This window comes from Amblyomma maculatum, chromosome 8 (assembly GCF_055883805.1).
Source record: "Amblyomma maculatum isolate TAMU_Amacu chromosome 8, ASM5588380v1, whole genome shotgun sequence".
NCBI classification, from domain to species: domain Eukaryota; kingdom Metazoa; phylum Arthropoda; class Arachnida; order Ixodida; family Ixodidae; genus Amblyomma; species Amblyomma maculatum.
In genome coordinates, this window is record NC_139351.1 from 90318287 (window position 1) to 90337939 (window position 19653).

General features: G+C 47.2%; 1 pseudogene; it reads left to right on the plus strand.

Annotated features, from left to right (window-relative positions):
* The first annotated feature begins 14646 nt into the window (after positions 1–14646).
* LOC146181777 (uncharacterized) lies at positions 14647–19116 on the plus strand (annotated as a pseudogene).
* Positions 19117–19653: the final 537 nt, after the last annotated feature.

A 19653-nucleotide genomic window follows, 5' to 3' on the forward strand; every position in this document is an offset into this window, starting at 1 on the left:
TATCCGTGTTAAGGCCGTTGTCTTGTATGAACATACCTGGATCTTTAACGTGCGCTGACATCGCACAGCACACGGACGCCTGTTCGTTTCGCCTCCATCGAAACGCAGCCGCCGTGGTCGGGATCGAACCCGGGTGTTCCGGCACAGTGGTCAGGCGTCTTACCACTGCACCACCGCGGCAGTGTAAGGAAAGGTGTGCTAGTGACAAGATAGTTGATGTGGTCTAATTGGATAATAATTAGAGCCAATAACAATAACAATTGGTTCACCGAAAATGATAGGCGCAGTGTCAGCCGCACTTGTTGGTGGACACTTTAACCACGCCGTAAAGGAAGGAAGGAATGTGGGAGCGAAAACGTAAAGAGTGAAAGGAATGCCGTAGTGGAAGGCTCCGTAATAATTTCGACCACCTGGGTATCCTTAACGTTAAGAAGGGCTGTTCGCTACTGACTTGCTCTTGAAATTACGCATCAGTTTTGTGCACACAAGTGGCTTCAATGAACTCGTTTCATTAGTCAACGTCTTGTGCTTTTAGTTTTATTAACGCGAAAGCGTTACTTCGCTATGTTCACAGATTTCTGTCCGCAGACCGCGTCCGCAAAATCGTGTCCGCCGCGTCCGCAGCATTTGCGGCTAATTGAGATGTGGTAGAGGTTAATGAGTGGTGTCAATCGATAGAGGCTCACGTAATGTTGCTGCAGAAAAATAATTAGGCCAATAAGTTATTTAGGTAATTAGTTAGAATAACTGCTCCATAGGTCCACACTTGTTCTGTGGACACCTAAACCGCTCCGTAAGAAAGGGAGGAAGGTGGGAGTGAAAGCGAAAAGAGAGAAACGGGTGCAGTAGTGGATATGGCGTCAAGGATGTGACGTCACGCAACCGGAAGGTGAGCCGAAAAAAGGGCATAGGGAGGGATTGGCGCGCAATTTGAAAGTACCGAAGACTAAAATTGGAGCTCTCGGAGACTCCCAGGATCTATCCACCACCAGATAGGTCCCTAATACCCTCATAATGCAGGGCCTGGCGAAAGATTCTAGCCAATCGTTTCTTTCCTCATGTTACTCTGCATAATGAGTTGACAGGGGACCCAGAGGCTTGCAACCTCTGCAACGTACCTCTGAGTCAAAATCACCTAATCTGGCAATGCCCCGATTCTCCGGGAGCTAAAGAAACTGATCCCCTTGATCAAATTACCTGGGAGTCCTATACATCCTAACAAAAGATCGTCTCACGCCTGGCGGAGGAGTTGTTGTTGTGGCTGTAGGAAGAAGGAAACGAAAATGCACGGGCCTGCTACTGGCTCTGTTGCTGAGCCACCTCCGCGGCCTCATGCAGACAGAAGAGAAAATAAAGAAAGAAAGAAAAGGAAAAGGGATAGAAAGACGCGTGCCGCAACAACAGCCGTCGTCCACCACCGAAACGGTGGCGGGTGCAAGGACGGCCTAAAACAGATAAAAATTCTGTGGCAGGCTATTTCCCGCTGCAAGCGGCGGTGACCCACCTATCCCAGCCCCACCAGGGGAGAATTACTCCAAGACCGGGCAGAAAAGCTGGCAAGGAGACCCTCCCCCTTGCTGAGCCCCTACACCGAGGTCCATGGCGGTGTAAATCAAGTCTTCTCACTCACTCACTCACTCACTCACTCACTCACTCACTCACTCACTCACTCACTCACTCACTCACTCACTCACTCACTCACTCACTCACTCACTCGCTCGCTCGCTCGCTCGCTCGCTCACTCACTCACTCACTCACTCACTCACTCACTCACTCACTCACTCACTCACTCACTCACTCACTCACTCACTCACTCACTCACTCACTCACTCACTCACTCACTCACTCACTCACTCACTCACTCACTCACTCACTCACTCACTCACTCACTCAAACAAGAAGCGAATTAGCTACTAGAAGCAACCAGAAGCAGCCAACAGCAGCATCCGTGCTTTCGCATTACTCCAATGTAGATTCTGCAGTGCTCTTTAATTTTTTGTCTATTCCATGGCACGAAGTTTGCGAGTCTGTTCGTTAGGCCAGACAAATACGTAATCAGCTATTTATCTCCTGAAATGCACGCATGTACAAGCATCGTGCGATCCACTGTGGCTGCTGTTTAATCACAGAAGCACGAAATGGGTGCGTGTTACGGGGTGATTGCGCTGTGTTTAAGTCAAAGCTCGATTGCAGCGCATATCGAATTGAGACCAAGTGTATTGGATAAAAAGGGAAGAAACAAAGGCTTCACTATCGACACGACAAACCTCTTATTATAGAGGAAACGCCAAGCGTTGCTTTTCCGTCAGTAACAGAAATTTAAGCAGGTAAGATTATTACAGCATTGTTTATTTTTTTTCGCTACGAATTACGACGCCCCTATGCTGCAGCAATCTCCTAACCTTGCGCAGATATCATGGCTCTTGTTGGCTCGGTTTAACCTCATTACTAATATTATCTTGTAGTTGGTTTGTTTTGGTTTATGGGCGCAGACTGTGAGACGCTGTAGGGGAGGGCTCCGGAAATTGCGACCACCTGGAGTTCTTTAACGTGCACTGACATCGCACAGCACACGGGCAACCTTGCTTTTCGTCTGCGTCGAAAAATGGCCCCCTCGGCCGGGATTCGGTCCTGCATCCTCGGGCACAGTAGCCGAGCGCCCTAACTCATGCAGCACCACATCGTGGCCATTATCTTATAATATTAGCAATGTGTAAATTCCTAAATATAAATATCGGTTCAGTGTCCGGCTTAACTAGAAACACTTAGAAATGTAATTTATATGCGTAACCTTGCAGAACTGCATGCCCAGGGAAAAAGCTACACCAGGGCCTGTAGTCCGAGTTTGCGTCGTTATCAAAAGTGTCGCTATCTCCCCGACTTCGACTCACCTGATTGGTGGGATCGCCGGAACATGATATGTTGCCACCTTCTCCGGTTCCGCGGTGGCAACACCCAGTTCAGGCGTTTCGACCAATCAGATGGCTCGAGGTCACGTGAGACAGCGACCCTTCGATAACGACACAAACTCGAAATACGGGCCCAGGTATGCGCCCCGCCGGGGTGGTGCAGTGGTAAGACGCCCGACTACTGTGCCGGAGTTCCCGGGATCGAATCCCGGCCTCGGCGGCTGCGTTTCGATGGAGGCGAAACGAAGTGGCGTCCGTGTGCTGTGCGATGTCAGCGCACGTTAAAGATCCCCAGGTGGTCGAAATTACTCCGTAGCTCTCCACTACGGCCCCCCTTTCTCTCTATCCACTTTCACTCCCACCTTCATCCCTTCCCTTACGGCGCGGTTCAGGTGTCCACAGAGCAAGTGTGACAGATACTGCGCCTTTCCCTTCCTATGAACCAACCAACCAACCAACCAGGTATGCAGAAACTTCGCTAGTGCTGACCATGCGAATGCATCCCTGAAATTCACTCATCCTTCTCTGTTGGATTAGTATGGTTACAAAAATTTTGACTTGTTCAGTTCGTCAAATGAATTTTTCCGTGCTATGTACGTTAACAAGTACAATATTTTCTTCTTCCTTTTTTTTTCTTTTTGTTCTTGAGGCCAATATCTGCATTTACCAAATTGTGATATTACCTTAACATCGTATAACATATATATCTGTTCATTACGCTGTGCCTTTGTTTTTGAAGCCTCGCTGCTAGCTGCTTCCAAGCGAAAGGGGCTGCTTTTTTAACCTGTATCTGACAGCTTTTTCTGCGCCTCCGCTGTTTAACTCTGCAAGGCAGAAATAAATGAATAAATATGATTATAATAAATGGTTCACAGTAAATGAAAAACGCAGCATCTGTCACACTTTTATCAGTTATTCGATCATTTGAAATCATGTTTCAGCGCTTTTATTATGGTATGTGTAGATAGATCTGTGGAGCTGCATTTGTGGATTTCAGTAGTGTGCGCGCCAGTGAACTGTGCAAATATACGCATAAAAGAGACAATGCAGAAAACAATTACGCTTAATGACTGCTGAAATCATGGCTGAATTGAAAACAAAAATTGAGAGAACTGCGGTGAAATTTCGGGACTTATGATTCGTACTGGAAGTATTGCGGCGCAGAATGTCTAATTTTTTATGCTTAGAATTTACACCAAAGATGCGAACGTTAACGCCATTTTCAACTGGTACAGCTTAATAGAGCGTGGTTGTAGGCTAACTGGCGCGACATCGTAAGGAACAAAACTGACTGCCCATTGTTATCGCTTTGCGTCTGTCCTGTCGTTACTACGGTTTTAAGGCGAAAGCTTTTATAGGCTCATAAGTGTCTGTCCGCGAAAAGTGTCACACTTCTTCGCGAGATACCGCGAGATTGTGACGTCATCACCTGGTTACTTAATCGGCCATTACCGGACGTGACCTTATGACCGGTCACGTAAAATAACCGAAACTGACGTCATTATGGCGTCATTTTCGGTCATGACAGATGATCTGACCAGGCAGTTCACGCATATATGAAGCTGACTACGCCGGACGTCCGTGCTGCGCCTTTCGCTTGACGCTTCCTCGAACCCATCGGACGCGCCGCGCATCTGCTCCGCCAACGTTTGGCAGGAAGCACAGAAATATTGCCGTGACTCCAGAATGAATGTATTGATCAGATCCGTGACTCATCCGGCGTCTGAAAACATTATTCTGAACAAGGTGTGGCCAATTTTACAGGCGGTGCTTATGGCCATGATGGGGGGCACGGCACCAGGGAACGACAGGGTGACGGTAGAATTGCTTGTCAATCTCAATCGGCAAGCGCTTGAACATCTCACGCAGTACATCAACGAGTGTTCGAAAAGTGGACAGTTACCTTACGCGTGAAAGACGGCTGATAGCTTTATTCCCAAGCCTGGAAAGGAGGGGAACATCAATAACCTGAGGCCAATTTCCCTTATGTCGTGCACAGGAAAACTGATGAAGAAGGCGGTAAAAATGCGGCTTTCGACGTATATAGAAGACCAAGATATTATGCCTCAAACGATGTTTGGGTTTAGGGCGAACTTATCTACTCGGGACGTATTATTGCAGCTGAAGATGGAGGTTATCGATCCGCCGTGCAAACGCAACAGTTGCGTTGGATGTTAAGGGAGCTTCCGACAACGTGAAACACTCCAAGATTCTGAAAAACCTACAGGGCACTCACTGCGGAAAGCTACATCAAGGCTTTCTTGCAAGATAGGCAAGCACACATCAAGATTGGGGACACAATGTCCGAGCCGATGCCCATGGGCACCAGGGGGACGCCTCAGGGAGCGGTCTTTTCTCCACTACTCTTCAACGTTGCCCTCATGCACCTGCCAGAACAACTTAATGCCATAAAGGGAATCCGCCAAGCCCTCTTCGCGGATGACATAATCATATGGACAACGGAGGGCAACTTGGAACAGATGGAGGAGGCCCTCCAAGAGGCTGCCACTACGGTCCAAAAGTATGCAGAAGGTTACGGACTGCGCTGTTCCTGGGACAAGTGGGAGATCCTCGTCGGAGAAACAATATGCGTGGCAGAATCACACCGCTAGCCTGCAAAATTCTGAGTCAATTTAGGACTTCAGCTGCATGGAAGGAGCTAATATGGGCACCAGGTCACCAGGGAGTTGAAGGAAACGAGCACGTACACGCTTCTGTCCGAGCTTTTCTTCCCCGGAATCCTTCTACGTCCTCCCTTGCTGATTTAGACTCCCCCTCTCCGTTAACAACATATTCAGAGATATTACAGCATTTGCGCCTTGAAAGGCAGACATTCCCGAAGCCCGTCAAGGGTGTTAGTAAATCAAAAGAGTGCCACCTTCGAAGGTTACAAACTATGTCATTTAATAATACAGCAACACCTCACGCCATTGAGCCCGAATCCTTTTCGGCGCAGTGCAAATTTTGTGGCCAGAAAAGGCAAACTTATACCATATGGTATGGACTTAGTATTGACCAGTATTGACATAATAAATCAGCCAACGTGGGAAGGCTGGGAGTCGGCCCTGTCCAGCTCGGACCTCAAGGAACAACGAGCCCTCGTTGAAGAGCACGGGAAGCGGCTTTTACCAACGGTATCCCGGACTAGGGACCCGATCAGCCTTCCCTTGGCTTTCGATAAACGTTTTCATCATCATCCCGCACCACACAGCTTACAGGAGAAGACGCTGTAAAGCAGGAATCAGCGGAGTTTCAAACAAAGGCTTTCGCCTCATCGCACTTCAGTGGTCGAAATTGTCTTGGAAGCATTTTTTTCCTTACGATGTTCAACTGGTATATAATGACAGCAAATAAATATTTTTTTTTCTATTTCACTGCACAATCTGCACTGAAGAAATGCGTATTTTTTGGATGGGAAAACATTTATTGTCAGCAGTGAGCAATTTGTGGGCGCTACACTTAGATGGCCTCAAGTCTGTTGCTCTCGGCGACCCTTTGAGCTCACTCAGTAGCCCGAACTTGCGTTAACGGGTCTGAGCTGGCCAGTATAGCCTCCCACCGCTCAAAAGAAGGGACTGGTAGTAGGTGGAATGAAAAAATGCGTAAGCCTGAGTGTTGCTGTGCTGTAAGTGACACAAGTCAGCGGGATCCGTGAGTGACAAATACTGCGCCTTCCTTTTCCTGTAAACCAATTATAGAACGCCGGTGAACTTTGATACGTTCAAAAAGAACGGCAAGGGGCAATCCACAGAGAGACGTGAATTCCACTCAGACCCGTGGCCGGAAGCTGAGAAACCGTAATTTGGCTGGTGGCCATCTTGGATTCCAGTTACACACCTCAATGGCTATAGTTAATTACCTAACTAACCCACATGAACCATTTTGTCATTTGCACATTTTTCCTTGACGCTCCACTCCATCAGAAGGTATCATTCTTTTTCTGATATACTAGCTATAGTTCCTCTTTTACAACTGCCCCGCCGGGGTGGTGCAGTGGTAAGACGCCCGACTACTGTGCCGGAGTACCCGAGCTCGAATCCGACCTCGGCGGCTGCGCCTTCGATGAAGGCGAAATGAGGAGGCGTCCGTGTGCTGTGCGATGTCAGCGCACGTTAAAGAACCCCAGGTGGTCGAAATTTCCGGAGTCCTCCACTACGGCGTCTCTCATAGCCTGAGTTGCTTTGGGACGTTAAACTCCACAAACCAACCAAACCTCTTTACAACTCCGACAAGCATTCATTCTTTGCTGCTCCTTACAGCATGAAATCGTGCATGGAAGTGTCCTTCATCAAGAGAGGATAACTAATCCAGCTTTCTTCAAGCTGACGCAGAGTGAGGTGGGCGTCGTGATCAGAAAAAATTTTGCAAAGCAAAATAACGCTCTACCACACTTGTGAAAACAGTAGTTATGAAGCTCCAGAGCTCATATAACACTGGTACAAACCTACTGCGTGGTGGATCAGAGGTTAGGGCGCTCGACTACTTATTCCGAAGACGCGGGTTCGATTCCCACCGTGACGGTCGCCTTTGGGTTAGGGTGAAAACCAAGGCACCCGTGTACTGTTCTTTTGACAGTGCACAGTGGTAGAAATGTCCGATTGCGGCGTCGCTCATAACCTAACTTCCTTTGGGACGTAAACCTTTATAAACTAAACCAAACACTACCACAGCATATTTAGAATATCAGTTCCGAAGGAGAAAACTATCACAGTTTGAATAAAGGCATTCGCTTCGTCACACCTATCCTATGGAACATTTATATACTTGGGGCATTTATACAATGCCCCAGCCAGGGAACGCTGCGGACTCTTCGTGCAGCGTCTCGCTCGCTAATAATAATTGGCTCACAGGAAAGGAAAGGTGCAGTATTTGTCACACTTGTTCTGTAGACACCTGAACCACGCGGTAGAGGCAGAGAGGAAGGTGGGAGTGAAAGTGAAAAGCAACAAGTGGAAAGCCTACAGTAAGGTAAAGTACGGCATACCGTACTCTACGATACGCTACCAATGTCTTGCCTTGCTACACACACAGCAGTCACATGTCACAGCAGTTGTCACGATCTCGTTGATCGGCTGCATCCTTTACTGGTCCACTTATGATTATTTGCTCTGGCATGTACTGTTGGAGCTATGTGCCTCCCGCCACCATGGCGCCTGTGACTTCACGTGCGATCATATAAGCCCTGTTAAACAGCAGGTTTAGCGGGCGGCAGGAGTCTCTTGCGTGACAGCATTGTAGTAGTAGTAGTACAAGACTTTAGTGAGGCGCAACGCTTAGGCGCCTAATACATCGATGGTCTGCTGGACGAGCAGGCGCTGTTCTTCATTACCCTCAGCACCAAGCCAGTCCACCCAGGTCCAGATAGTATGGGAGGAGGTGGGAAAGAATCCCGATTGCAATGCAACCGAACATGAAAATAGGCAGTGTGAAAGGTTGGCATAAGGGAAGGGCAGTTGGGGCATGATGGATCGCGACGGAATTTGTAGAGATATAGCCGTGAAGGGGTTATGAGTGTGTTCAACTGTATTTGCCGAAGGATATGAGCCTCCCGAACGGAAAGATTAGGATGAGGGTCGGGGTAGAGCTTGCGGTCTAAGCGAGCAGTACTGTAGTATTCGCTGATGGTGGCGCGAACAGACACTCTCGACCCGCCCTCCAAGGATCTTGGCCAGGGAATGAACGGTGTCCGGTTACGAGTTTCACGGGCGAGCTGGTTCCCCAGCTCATTGCCGTCAATCCCCGAGTGTACAGGGATCCATCGGAGGAAGACGGGGCAGGGCTGCAGCGCAACAAGTGCAACCTCGAGCTCCGTGGACAGATGACGTGTTAGACGTTTAGATTGAATGGCACGGATAGCAGCCTGGGAGTCGGTGTATATAATATACTGAGGCACGGGTGGGAGAGAATGGAAACATTGAATTGCATGAATGATGGAGAGGACCTCAAGCGAGATAATATCCGGAGGGGGGAGAAAGGGGCCGCTATTGTGAGTGACAGGGGTAGATAGTCGAGGATGAAAGAGGGCCTGGCTTCCGGACCCGCGAGGAGCCACATAAGAGGCATCCGTGTAAGCGACTCCATGGGTATTGAAGGGCGGACTATGACGAGAGGCAGCAGCATGTCGGCGGCCAGCATGCAGGACCGGCGACATATTGGCTGGAAGAGGAAGTATATGGAGGTTAGTGACCCTGCGGAGGGGAAGGAGTTGGCAGAGGGACTGACTGGATGGGGGAAATGTTGGCCTGGTTTAGAAGCCAGCGTCCATGAACTGTGCCGGAGAGGCGAGCTATCTGTCGGTCACGGTGAAGGGAAAGAAGGCTGCGAAGAGGATGAAAAAGCCCGGTGGCATAAAGCTTATCGCCCCGCCGGGGTGGTGCAGTGGTAAGACGCCCGACTACTGTGCCGGAGTTCCCGGGTTCGAACCCGACCGCGGCGGCTGCGTTTCGATGAAGGCGAAACGAAGTGGCGTCCGTGTGCTGTGCGATGTGAGCGCACGTTAAAGATCCCCAGGTGGTCGAAATTACTCCGTAGCCCTCCACTACGGCTCCTCTTTCTCTCTTTCCACTTTCATTTCCACCTTCCTCCCTTCCCTTACGGCGCGGTTCGGGTGTCCACAGAGCAAGTGTGACAGTTACTGCGCCTTTCCCTTCCTGTGAACCAACCAACCAACAGCATAAAGCTTATCGGTGGAAGTGGTTATGGGAAGATAAAGAGCAGCTTTATAAAGGCCGTGAAGAGCTGTTGCAAGTGCGTCTAGCTGGCCCTGGGTGAATGAAAGATATGGTATAAAGTAAAGGAATTTGTTAGGAGCCAGCGTCTGAGCCAGTCGACAGGAGTGAGCTTTCCTCAGGCCAGAGGACCGTCTCACAACTCGGCGAAGTAAATGGGTGACGGACTGACAGGTAGCAACAGCCGTCTCACCAGTATCATACTGTCTCAGGGTTAGAAACCAAAAGCCCGAACTTATCGCTGCCTGCGACCTCAAAGACGCTGCACAAAGAGAGGAGAGGTCAGCGAACCCCACTTATTTTATAGGTATGCCGAAGGGAGTTGACGGGACACTTCACGTGATGGATAGGGAAAAGCCGAGGATGGTGGTCACGGGGCCACGCATTACTATCAGCCAAATACGGCTTACTGGGACGAAACAGCTGAAGCTCGTGTATTTAGCGATAACGATATATATTCGGCAACTGATGAGACGGCCAGCTGCCGCCCCTCGAGAGCGCTTATACGGTGAGCAATATTCCAAGGAAATAAAACGAAAATACAAAAGCCTAAACAAATAGCACCCTGTTGCAGTCAAGCAATAACAATGGGTCTGGCGTCAACATTTCCCGATAGTATATGGCAGCCACAGACGCAAGCAATAACACGGCCGTATTTCGCATTCCATACACAAAACCTCTCGTTCAGCGTTCACTGTGGCACAGCTGATTTCGGATGTTTTGATGCAGTTTCTTTTATCTGCAGCCAGCTGCCACGATGGCGCCGCTGTTGACCCTGTGAAGGACTTCATTCGCCCTTGGACCGAGCCGCTAATCGGACATGCTGACGAGGTTTGTTTGCAGAATAAACAAGCTGCATTGGGTCAGCAGCACTCCTGAATGGTTGGTTGGTTGGTTCATAAGAAGGGAAAGGCGCAGTATCTGTCACACTTGCTCTGTGGACACCTGAACCGCGCCGTAAGGGAAGGGATGAAGGTGGGAGTGAAAGTGGATAGAGAGAAAGGGGGTCGTAGTGGAGGGCTACGGAGTAATTTCGACCACCTGGGGATCTTTAACGTGCGCTGACATCGCACAGCACACGGACGCCACTTCGTTTCGCCTCCATCACTCCTGAATGCAATGAGGGTTATTTCGAGGCTATGGTTATTTGCATCAGCGCTCATTAGGCATTAAAACATGGCCTCTGACGCACAGAACACCAGAAACATTCAAGTTCTGCACTGAAGTAGCCTAATTATCATTCCGAAATATGTCAGACGCTAGATTAAAAAAATTAATATTAATTAAAACAATAGTTGGTTCACAGGAAGGGAAAGGCGCAGTATCTGTCACACTTACTCTGTGGACACCTGCACCGCGCCGTAAGGGAAGAGAGGAAGGTGGGAGTGAGAGTGGATAGAGAGAAAGAGGAGCTGTAGTGGAAGGGTATACCAAGTAATTTCGACCACCTGGGGTTCTTTAACGTGCGCTGACATCGCACAGCACACGGACAGTCAGTGCACGTTAAAGAACCCCAGGTGGTCGAAATTTCCGGAGTCCTCCACTACGGCGTCTCTCATAGCCTCGGTCGCTTCGGGACGTTAAACCCCACAAACCAAACAAACCTCTTCGTTTCGCCTCCATCGAAACGCAGCCGCCGCGGTCGGGATCGAACCCGGGTACTCCGGCATAGTAGTCCCCAGGTGGTCGAAATTACTCCGTAGTCCTCCACTACGGCTCCTCTTTCTCTCTTTCCACTTTCACTCCCATCTTCCTGCCTTCCCTTACGGCGCGGTTGCGGTGTCCACAGAAAACAAGTGAGACAGTTAGTGTGTCTTTCCCTTCCTATAAATAAATAAATGTCCTGTTGCGTGGCGTTCCTTGGCGCACGTTTAAGTGCTGCGTTGCAGATTGCAGGAACGCTAGACAAGAACTAATCTCGTGGAATCTCGCGGAATATGACAGATCTCGCGCACAAATCTCGCGCGCAACTCTCGTGCACGGGATTTTGTTTCGTGAGCCTAGTAAGGCCTTCGCCTTAAAAAATTGGTTCTCGATTTCTTCAGCAATCAATGGAGAATGGTTCCTTAGTAACCATGTGATGTTATATCCTATTGTCCTGCGTTTCTCCTACATTTATTGCTAAATATGTGCCCCTTCACCTTAACGAGGTTTTACACGTCCACTCAGTCTCAATGGTATTCATAAGCAGACTACCGAGCCTGGTCAACACTCACTCACTAAAGGAAGCTAGCGATTGTTTATGTTCTGTTTTCATATCCTTCGAAAGGCCATTCATTACCAGGACAGTGCCTATCTTGAAACTGAAAAAGTTTTGAGCATCTGTCTTCGTACTGAGCACTCTTGTGGGGGTCACTTGGCTTCAACTGGTGTAGAGATGAAACGAACTCTAATGAGCCATCGGTGTACACTGTCGGCACGTCACAATGCCAAACGCAAGGGCAAAAACATATGTGAAATCTTTGAATTCGTCACAAAGTAATGCATACCACAGCCAGCTACGTGTAGATGTGAATACTTCGAAATTACGATATCGGTCATCATGCAGATTGTTATGAATCAGTTACGATGTGCTTCGTGCATCTGAATACACGGTTTAAATTTCGTGGATTTTTTTTATATCGGCACAAAACCACACTATCTGATCCCCAGAATAGAACATGGGCTTGGGCGCAAATCAATGGAAATCACTAGATATCATTAAGTTATGACCAATATGGATGTACTGATGATCAAGAGTGCAAAATAGCTACAAACAGAAAATAGAGGAAGTCACAAATGGGTAAAAATGCGCACTAGAAGATTTGTTGAAAAGGCAGCACAGAGTGCCATTTCTTGAGAATGCCACAAAGAGTGCTGTTTGTTGAGAGCACCGCTAAAAGGGCAGCTGGATGACAGTGCCACCGAGAGCTCCGTTTAATTAAAGTGCCGCCAAGAAAACTGCTTGTTGAGAGTGCCGCTGAGAGTGTCGTCAAAAGTGCTGTCTAGCGATATTTTCATGGACAGGACCAGGGGTAGTGCCGCGCAGAGTACAGCATCAGGCGTTTCGTTGTATTACTGAGATGCACGTGAAGGCGAGCGAGTGCTGTAGGGTGTCAGTGTAAGCGATCATGTGTAGAAGACATAACTGATCGTAATCGCATAATGCAGCATCGTTCGCTGAGCAGTGCAGCAGAAAACAGCATCGAGATTTCACTGCCTAACTCTGTAATGGGGATGCGGAGCTACAGAGTCAAATTTTGAGCTGTCGCACCAATTTCGACAAAAATTTCAGGGATGGCTTATCTTCCCTTTTATTAGAATATATTCGAAGTTTCATCACCTTAGCCATAATAACAGTGCGATAGACGGGACGTGGAAGAAAGGACGACGGGAGTCGCGCTGTTGTTATGGATCACCGTGCACACCAACTCGCCCAACAACTGGTATTATCACCTTAGCACAAAAGGAAAAAATAGTTGTAACTGTCATTATGAGTAATTAAGTGTGTTAGCTAAGGAAAATTATCATTTCAAAAATCATGAAGATGTACTAACCGCTTGTGCTTTAAGTGGTTCATTGTGCAGGATAAGGCCAATTGAGGATTCCTAATGACATTGTTGTAAAAATCTGTGCACTTTAAAAACAAACTTCATTTTTTCCTCTTGTTCGTATATGTCATATATTTGATACTTTTTTTCTTAGGTAATAATTAAGAATAAAAAAAAAACCTTATCTTGTTCCCAACAAAATATTAGTTGAGAAACAACCTTGAAAGCAGTCTTTGCCGAAAGAGGTTGGAAATAATAGTTTTCCTGACCGTTGTGCTCTTGCAAAAAGTGCAAATTGAGAAAAATGACTCTAGTAATTTCTGAACATGCTAGTAAAATTTGGGGCCTAAATTAATAAATCAGAGTCGCATGGTGCGTACGCTGGACCGTCCTTTTCAACATGCCACTACTCCGTGGCTATTTCTTCGAGTGGACTTTTTTTTTTTTTTCAGCTTTACAGTTCTCCAACGCCGTTGTCTGGGTTCGTGAAATGCTTTCCTTGGTTTCTAGCTGGGCTTGCCTCGTTGTCTGGGCTCCGTATATTCTATCTTGAGCTTGTGGAGCACTTTGGTTTGCCAGGCTCCCAGTGGTGCGTAAGTAGCGTTCGAAGGTTATATGCTGCGTTTAAGTCCATCCAAGCTTCTATTTCAATTTACAGGCCAATCCGCTGTTACTGTGGCCCTAAACTGGCCTTTTCTTTCTTTTCTTTTTTTTTTTTCAGGAAGTATTGTGTGCTGTTGTTATGAAGGCGGATGTAGCTTCAGGTCTGGTCTGGTTTTGGGGTTTAGCGTCCCAAAGCGACTCAGGCTATGAGAGAGGCCATACTGGAGGACTCGACCACCTGGGGTTTTTTGACGTGCACTAACGTCGCACAGCACACGGGTACCTTGCTTTTCGCCTCCATCGAAAAGCGGCCGCCGAGACCGGGATTCGACCCCGCGTCCTTGGGCACAGTGGTCGAGCGCCCTAACCACTGCGCCACCCCGGCGGGGCGCTTAAATTGCGTATAACTTAAACATTGTAGGGTCTGCGACGAATGCATGCCAGATACCACAAAACGCTAGCGCTGCTGAGAATACATATCTGCACGAGAGATGAAAAGAAAAGCAATCGGACATTCTAGTCATTACTGTAAGTGGTCAGCTGAGAAAGAGTGCTCGCCGATGGGCCTGAAATAGAGCTATTCTTGTCGGGCTGCATATCGATTAGCTGAGACAGCCTTACAACATTCCAATCAAAGCGTCGTTTCGAAGTGGCTCTTGTGTTCCAAGCAGGTCGATGTTCGGTTACCTTCCAGTTTGCTTCTTTGCCCCATAATCTGTTCGTGCGGGGCTCGTTCAAGCGATGTGCACAGAATATCCCCCCCCCCCCCCCCCCTCTCTCTCCTCTTTTTCTCTGGCGCCACTCGGCGCCTGCATTTCTTTTCGGCGCCGCCAAGGCGAGATGCTTGTGGGGTTATCGTCGCGTGGGAACGCCGATATGGGTGAGCTCTTGCAAGTTGCTCGCGCATTGAGATAGGGCCGCTATCGTTAGCGTAAGCGTGCTCTGGGAGGGACGCACACAAAGGGAGCAGAAGAAAATGCTTACAAAGACTTCACTCAACCTGCCAATGGCCAGATAAGGTGATAAGAGCGCGGCCACGGAGTGCGCGGCACCGATAAGTTCATTGTTTATAAACCTCGTTCGAGAAAAGAGAGAGCGATAGTTATCCGTAGGAGGTGTGTGGCGAGCACCTTCCCGCGGTCATTATCTACCTTGCCACTGCTGTCGCAAGCAGTAATGAAGCATCATCGTTGCCGCAGCAGATTGGGAATGAGCGCGTGCTTCTCTGATAACCGGAGATAAGGAACGACATTGCTTCGAGGCGCGTCGCCCCGGTGTTGTGGGAACGTATACGGGGACGCCAGCTTCAAGATATCCTGCCATGCGCTGAGGGATTGCCCTAGGCCTTAATAGCCTGGTGGCATAACAAACGAAGTTGCCACTTTTTCAGTCATTTACTTTTTTTCTCCTTGTTCGTTCTTCTTTTCTGTTTTACTCTTTCTATTCCTTTCTTTTTTCGGATACTGTAGGGGGAGCTCTTAAGACCTGAACAAAATAACATTTGTTAGCGACAACACAATAAGCTAGACAGCCCATAGGCTAAAGGAATAAGATGTTATTGGACCAAAATCATAGCATATTAAGATAAAGGAGGCGGAGGAGGAGGAGGAGGAGGAAGATGAGGACGAAAGGCAGGGAGGTTAACCCGTAAAAGAACCCGGTTCGCTGCCCTGCACTGGTGGAGAAGGGTAGGTAGGTATAAAAGTTGTGGATGAGAGAGGGATGGGGGAAGACAGTACAGTCACATCACAGACATGTCACATCACATCACATCACGTCACAGTCGTATCACGTAACATAACAGCAAAATCACAGCCTTTCGAATAAACCAGTGCTTCTCATAAAGCGGAGCAGTGCCTGGGAGGCTTTCACAGCAGACGATCGCCGTGGCCAGGAACCTAAAATCTTAATTTCAGTCAATGGGCTTCCATCTAGATCTTAAAGATGAAAAACGTTTACATACGGGTCAAATGCAAACTTAAAAAATGAATATTTAGTTGGCGTTTAAACACAACAAAGACGATGCACATTTGACATCATTTGGTAATGAATTCCAGAGTATAAAATTCGACTGTTTGCTTGACAAAGTTAGTAAGAACTTCGGGTCTTAAAATGCTGCGAAAAAAGGGTAACATTAGGGTTAGTGATGTCATTCACTTGAATGAATTGCAAGATGTTGCAATTGCTGACGACGTGATAGCCAAATACTCCAATGCTGAAACGTGCTAGATCATGTACACGAAATATTTGGAGGTCACAGTATAGTGAGGATGTGGGAAAGTGTCAGGTATTGCATGCCACTATTCTCATTACTTGATTCTGAACGCGTTGAAGAGATGAGAGATGAGAAATATGTGTCAAGCCAATTGATGTTATACAACACTTAATATGGCTATGAATAAATAAATGCATAGTATACTTCCTAATATTTTCCTCTTTTGATCTTCACTGCCTATTTTAGATTTTGCAGCGCAACGATGAGGCCTGACATCAAAGCTTTGCAATGTTTCGTGTGTTTTTTTTTTTTTTTTTGCTCAATTTTGTCGTATTTTGCACAATTTGAACGCCCGTAGTTATTTTGACGTCCGCACACTCTATCGACGTCCATGGCTAGTTTAACGTGGAAATGACTTTTTTTGGCTCTAATTAATTAACTAATTATTTCACATGAACAAAATTTTGTACATATTGGCATTTTGTCACCCTCTACTTCACACAACCACTATTTTATTCATAAATCACGTCATTCTTCGATAGAGATGATATGACACCCTGTGCGGACAGGCACTTTCTGTGCCTATAAGCTTTCACCTTAATATACTTAAGCGATAATTCACTGTAAGGGCATCGAATGCCAAGACGTTATAATATGCCAGTTGTTTTCTCACTCCTCCAGTGGTACTCCTTACCAACAGGAGCTGTAGGAGGCTACATCACAGTACATCAACTCATAAAATTTTGCCTGGGGTCGCTCTTTATTAATGAGGGCTCTCCATTTCTTCTTCTACTGGGCTGTCCCCGCTCACAGCTTCTTTACTCACAGACCTCTCTCCAGTAGTTGTCTCCACCTTCTTTTTTCATGCACGGTATTCTCTTTCCTTCGATATCCATCTCTATAGCCCTTCTTCCGCGTTACGTGAATCTACGAAAAGTGCATGGAGAGAAAGTTGGGCGTAACTCTCCTTCTGAAAATTTGTTCTGCCAACCCTCCTTCCTGAGCAGTAGATGTCTGCGTTGTATAGACACACTTGTGGTTGAAGTCAGTAGTGTTATCGGCAGTGTCGGGCAAAATGCCTATAGGAAACGCTCATAGATGATATTTTTGTTTACAATATTTGGTACTGTCACGTTCCGTCTGAAACCAGGAAGAGCGAGAGAGCGGTGACCGGCGGCGTCACTAGCCCCATCTGTCGGAGATCGATGCAAAGAATACATGTGAGAGAGTCGCTTCCCCTCTAGGTCTCAGGTCTTCCCCATAAAGAAAGGTTTTCGAATGAATGAATCGCTATTTTAGTGGTATGCAAATATATAAAAAAAAAATTGGATAATGCATTGGATATCGTCCTCTTCTATTATTCAAATAAATCGCACACGTAGTGTATGTTCAAAATTATTCGAAATGAGTTTAATATATGTTGAATATATGTTTTCATTTTTAAGTCACTTTTCGAATACGTCATTGGCACGAGGTTCGAAAAAGCCTTCCCAAAGGTGGGTTACGTTTAGCTGGGACGCAGGGTATATTGACACCATCTATTATTTCGAGGGTGTCCTATTATCAGTGTGTGAAGTCATGGTTAAAATTTTTCACTGCTTCCCCTGGTTTATTGAGAGCGGATTGTGTGACGGCCTAAAATAGCTGCATCAGGTGGTGCAAGGTGCAATGAAAGAAAAACTAGGTAATACGGTCACATTATTTTCGTATTTCACGACAGTTTACGATCTCTGTCCGCACTTACGCCGTGAATAAGGGGGAAACTCGGTGCGTGCACATTATGCAGAGTGACATCTCGTCCGGGCAAACCGGGACTTACCGGCAAACCGCCCCTCGTTATACCTCAATGGCAGTGTAATTGAGTACGTGGACACATTCAAATCATTAGGTGTAACGTTTAGCAGTACGGTGACATGGGATGCCCATGTTAATAATGTTGTGTTAACGCTTTCTAGAATTGTCGGAATTACTTCACGTAACAGGCATATTCTACCTATCAAAACTAAAATTACTTTCCCACCTTAGCTGTGCCCCGCCGGGGTGGTGCAGTGGTAAGACGCCCGACTACTGTGCCGGAGTTCCCGGGATCGAATCCCGGCCTCGGCGGCTGCGTTTCGATGGAGGCGAAACGAAGTGGCGTCCGTGTGCTGTGCGATGTCAGCGCACGTTAAAGATCCCCAGGTGGTCGAAATTACTCCGTAGCCCTCCACTACGGTTCCCCTTTCTCTCTATCCACTTTCACTCCCACCTTCATCCCTTCCCTTACGGCGCGGTTCAGGTGTCCACAGAGCAAGTGTGACAGATACTGCGCCTTTCCCTTCCCATGAACCAACCAACCAACCAACCCACCTTAGCTGTTGCCTCCTTGTCTGGGGCAATACAACAGTATCTAATGTCATTAAACTGCAAACATTACAAAAGAAAATGCTTCGCGCAATTGTCAACGGGACGTATGATTCGCCTACTAGACACATTTACCTACATTATAATATTGTACCTTTCAACAAATTATTTGACTACAGATTTGCATGTCTCTATAAATCAATGATAAAAAAGGGTGATTCATTTTTTTCTGAAATTGTTCCTATTACATGTCGCTACTCATCATACGACATCAGATTTCAGAGTAGGTTTGCATTACCAAAGTGCAGAACCAACTATGGGTTTTGTATGTTGAGATTTATTGTTAAATAAATTAAATTGGTTCATAGGAAGGGAAAGGCGCAGTAACGGAAGGGAAAGGCGCAGTAACTGTCACACTTGCTCTGTGGACACCCGACCGCGCCGTAAGGGAAGGGAGGAAGGTGGGAGTGAAAGTGGAAAGAGAGAAAGGGGAGCCGTAGTGGAGGGGTACGGAGTAATTTCGACCACTTGGGGATCTTTAACGTGCGCTGACATCGCACAGCACACGGACGCCACTTCATTTCGCCTCCGTCGAAACGCAGCCGCCGCGGTCGGGTTCGAACCCGGGAACTCCGGCACAGTAGTCGGGCGTCTTACCACTGCACCACCCCGGCGGGGCGAGATTTATTGTGCCAAAGTTCCTAAATACACCTCTGAGTGACCAAGGGAATATTATGTCTTTTTCTTCCATTCGTAAAAGCTTTATTCAGCAATCCATGCTACAGTGATGTCAATTGTGTTTGAACGTACTGTGCCACTCTATGTTATAGCCTCACGGTCTTCTGCGTCTATTATTGCTGCCAGTTATGAGACATGTTCTGTCAACCTTGTTCTATAGATGCACTTGTATTCATTTTGCCTTGTGCTACTGCTAACTTGTAGGGGTGGTGAGGCCCGTCAAGCGGTGTATAATTCACTGCTTTTTTCTCACCATCCCCAGTTTGCATGTACAAACTGAAATAAAGATTGATTGATTGATTTATTCATTTATTGACTGATTGATTGATTGATTGATTGATTGATTGATTGATTGATTGATTGATTGATTGATTGATTGATTGATTGATTGGTAAACATCCTCTATGACCGACCACGCCGCTACAGTGCCGGCGACGATAATATGTACCGCTGCCACAATGGTAAATACGCTTCAATTGTCAGATGAATGAAATTTAACAAAAATATTTGTAGATATGATGCTTTTGATGGATATGTCTTCCTTGGTGGGTGCGGTCTTCACTTTTCTACAACAATTGACACATGTC